Source organism: Hetaerina americana, unplaced genomic scaffold (assembly GCF_022747635.1).
Source record: "Hetaerina americana unplaced genomic scaffold, ioHetAmer1.1.p SCAF_12, whole genome shotgun sequence".
NCBI classification, from domain to species: Eukaryota; Metazoa; Arthropoda; class Insecta; order Odonata; family Calopterygidae; genus Hetaerina; species Hetaerina americana.
In genome coordinates this window covers 5020924-5025478 of record NW_027286292.1, presented here as the reverse complement: position 1 = coordinate 5025478, position 4555 = coordinate 5020924, and positions in this window count along the sequence as shown.

The window sequence follows — 4555 nt, the reverse complement described above, 5'->3', positions numbered from 1 at the left end:
TTACAGTTTCTTATTTTGTTATCATTTTATTGGTACACATTTTCCTCTGTGAATTTTCATTTACAATTTTGATATTATTTATACTTATTAAATATCCTGTCAGCTATTACTACAAAGTAATTTTAAATACTGTGCCAGTTATTCAAGGTGCTCTATCAATTAAAGTTAGGTCCCTGTTTGCAAGATGTTTAGAAGAAAATGGTTGTCAGGCCCTGGCAACCATTTTCTTCTATACAACTTGCAAACTTACACATGGTTGCCCTCCATTTTTTATTTTTAAATTTTACCTTTGAAACTTCCATGCCACTTACAGTCCACGATTAAAATAGGAGTTTATAAAATTAACATAGCATTCACAATCATTATACCAGGACCTGCAGTCATCTACATGTGAACTTCATCAGAACTTGCAAGTCTACTTTTTCCCCCCATAACATGGGACTCTTATTATATAATAACCTTCCTCTGGTTATCAAGAGCATAGAAAAAATGTCAACCTTTAAATTCAAAGTGAGGGACTTTTTCATGCTACACTTATTCTACACTATTGATGAGTTTCTGAATATGTAACAATGTATTGTATTTTATGTTAAGATCTTTGACGTGCCGTATATCTTGGAACATGAATGTACCCAGATCCTCAGGCAAATAAATTAATAAACGTACCTCGGACGTGTTTTGGACCAACACGGTCAAAGTAGTAGGAAATCAGGAGAAGAATTGCACTAGGAAAAGAGGCTATCACAAGTAGGGGGGGGTTGATGACGGGGACGTTGAGAAAAGACTCGTAAAAATTTAGATATGGAATGTTGCTGTGTACGACGCAGAAACAGGGTCATTGAAGCAGGAGGATTGACGTAGACTGGAGGCTTTTGAAATGTGGGTGTGGAGAAGGTGAAATGGACCAAGAAGAAAACAAATGAGGAAGTACTTGGTATGGTGGTCAAAGAAAGGGGTTTGTTGAGAGAAATCCTATGGAGGCAGGAAAAATGGATGAAGGGCGTATTGATCAGCAGTGGGATGTTGAAGACTGTGATAGAGGGGAGAATGTTAGGCAAACAAGGCAAGGGCAGGAACAGGATGAAGGGAGGAAAGTACTCAGAGAACAAGAGGGACCTGATGTAGAGTAGGTTGCTGGATTGTGTTTTGTTAGGAGTCATATAATATTTATTTGGTACTTGTGTCCATCCAAAAACCTACCTTAACCGGTAGATTACCTTATAATAATTATTATTATTAAAAGCTGAAGAAATGGTGAATGGCAATACACTTTGGCTGTATGTGGTTTCATTTCACTAAATCATAATGTATTCATAAATATAATTAAATCAATCAAGTCAATTTCATTAATTATTTAATATCCACAACAGGAATACAACCATACAGGTATCTTTACAAACATATGCATGCTTATTGAAGATATTACTGGTTACAGTGCTTTTCCACTATCGCATATCTGCTTTTAGCATACACAATATTTTAATGGTTGATATCCTGTGACATAGCTTTTACTTTTGGTCAATTTCATAGTAATAAACAAAGAGAACACCAGTAAAATATTACAAATTTCAAACCCAAAGTTTAAAAAATTATTTTCCATTGCTATTTGACATGATTCGAAACATGAGCACATTCAAATGAATATGTACCAGTTATTTGTATGTAAGAAAATATTAAAAATGATTAGCTGTAGTGAATTAGCAAAATTAAGTAAAATTATGAGAAAATATATATCAAACTAATAATCTGACTTGTCAATGTAGCCTACTTAAAGCTACTTTAACAGCAAGTACTCCTTTCAGAAACATTCTTTGGCAACAGAAATGAAAGTATGTACAATTGAAAAAATATATGCATACAAATATAGATCCATAAAAACTTTTCATACAGCTTGAGTGACTAAATAATAATTACATGAAAAATGTCAGTGAATCACAAGTTGAGATCCATATTTTCAATAAATTCATCCTTAAGAATACATAAGCAATGTATACACTAAATCATAAAATGTAAACATAAGATACCTGCTAATTATTATTAACTGGTATCTTTCTTGATAGTAATGCATCTTATCTAAACCTTTAGCAGCTTAGGACCAGAGTTTACAGCAATACACATGACTGAATACCAGTAGAATACACAAGATTGGTTTCAATAAAAATATCATGCAGCCAAACATCACCAGTTTAAAATTTTTTCAGCAGATAGTTTTGACTGCTAAAATACATACTTAAATTATGTTGTCCAGAGTTGATTATTTTAGATACTGTGCCAGGGTTTTTCACTTCAAAAACCAGTTGGAATAATTCAATTGGAATAATTTAATTTCGGCCTTACAGCAAATCATTAGTACATGATATATTATCCAATAGCAGTATATTCGCTCCAAATGTTGAATGGCAAAATATTCTGTACAAATTCAAACAATATTTTTGGTATATAATAAGAAAATAAGAATTAGTCAACAAGAAAACTATTTATTTTGAGTAATGGCTATTGCTTTACTGTCCTGATTATTTGGATTATTATTATTTTACAAATTCAAGACATTCTGATGATTCATGACTGCTAAAAGTTCATTAAGTAAAATATTTCTTTTAAATTTTTACTGCCATGCTAGCACATATTTTAATATGGTTTTTCTAGTAATTATTTACGCCCATCTATCAATAAACCCAAAACAACTCAATATTTCCCATGCTTAAGCATTATTATCATTAATTTTTTATTTTAACTTGTCATTACATATACAAAAATATAGATTCTAACGGAGTCTGATAATGGAATCAATTGATGATTTTGAAAACATAGCTGCTGGCAAAACAATGATCGTGTCAAAATTGAAATAAAAACTGCCCACATAATTTGTTCATATTCTTCTTGAGAGTATTTACTTCTCAGTGCTCACAGCTGTACACGTTGTACATTGAAATCATGTAAGTTTTCCACCAAAAAAAATTGGAATATGCCCAAAAATAAAGAATTATGACTCAGCTGATTTGATGTTTTTGGGTGTGAAAATTCTTGACATAAAATATGACATTGGCCTTTCCAAATCTATGCTTTTGCCTTTTCTTGTAAACAATTTCTTATTTTATTTTTTCAAGGAGAAAAAAATCATTATTTTTAAAGATGACATTACACTTCAACTGCTATTTCATTGATCCATGAAAACAACACTATCAATTCTGTATACATGTAAATTTTGGTTTCATTTTTTTAAGATTTGAGTTTTTCGTAGCAAAATCATTTTTGAAAGATTTAAACATTGTATTATGGTGAATGAGTACAAAGTGCATTAAGGTGTAATACACATAGAATCATGTCAACCACATATCAATCATATCATATCAACTTGAAATAAAAGAGTACAAGCAGCAAGCGATCCTAGTAAATGTGATGGTTGCCTACCTTAATGAATCTAGGCTACCTACCACACCATGCATTTAATGTTAGTATTAACCAACCAGTCTAGTAGTACAGAAGAGGAAAATCAACTCGATGACAGTAATTTATGGCAAAAATATCACCTGATTCGCTACAAATTAAAAAAAGTTAAAAAATTTGCCCTAAACAAGCTAGAATTTTTAAAAAAATAGGATGCATTGAGATGGTATAAATCTGAACACCAAGATAGTGTTCGTCCAGGCATGTTTAATCACAATCATTCCACAGACAGCAGTCTCATTCAACCACACAAAAATAAATGTATATTTTTTCTACTCTCTTTGTAACTTGGTGTTAACACTGTGCTCTTTACCATTTGTAGCACAGAAATGTTATTAATAATTGTTCCCTAATGGCTTTGTGAATTAACCACCAGTGAGAGAGACTATGTACTTAAGTATGAACATTTTTACACCCTAAAACTTGAAAAATAACAAAACTGGGTAATATTGCTCATCTCTTTAAGAGTTATTCCACATTCATGCAGTTAAATCACATGATCTCACATCTCCAAAATAAGTACATAGCACATGAGAAGGGAAATATCATTTCTGTGCAAATTAAAAAAAGTGGAATTATGAGAAAAAATAATAAATATCATTGAGTATATAAGATTGTCACTCTCCCTGAATACTAATTATCCCCTAATAGTTTACTTATTACAATACTTATTTTCAACACTACATATTTCATGCATCTCAACTTGAGAAAATTTATGTTTACAATTAAAAAAGAGCACTTGTACGCTAAGATAAGTTAATGGTAACATATTCTTAAAGTTTCCTTTTCTTATTATTTTTGCCAAACAATGGGTCTTAAATGCTATGAAAAATAGAAAATCAATGAGAGGAAAACAATTTTTCCACAGAGGGGAGAAGGAACCCAGCAGGAACCTCGAGTTATAGAAGTCAAGGTCATGCTCACAGTATACTCAACTCAAGAACACCACATCATAAAATTTATACCCAGAATAGGATTAGAACTCATGACATTTGAGTTAGGTAAGAAGCAGGATTTTTACCATGATTCATCAAATGTGGAAAGAGTTTTGAACTAATAAACATACCAGTGCACCTAGCATCTAAATATGGATGTGAATTACAAGAGA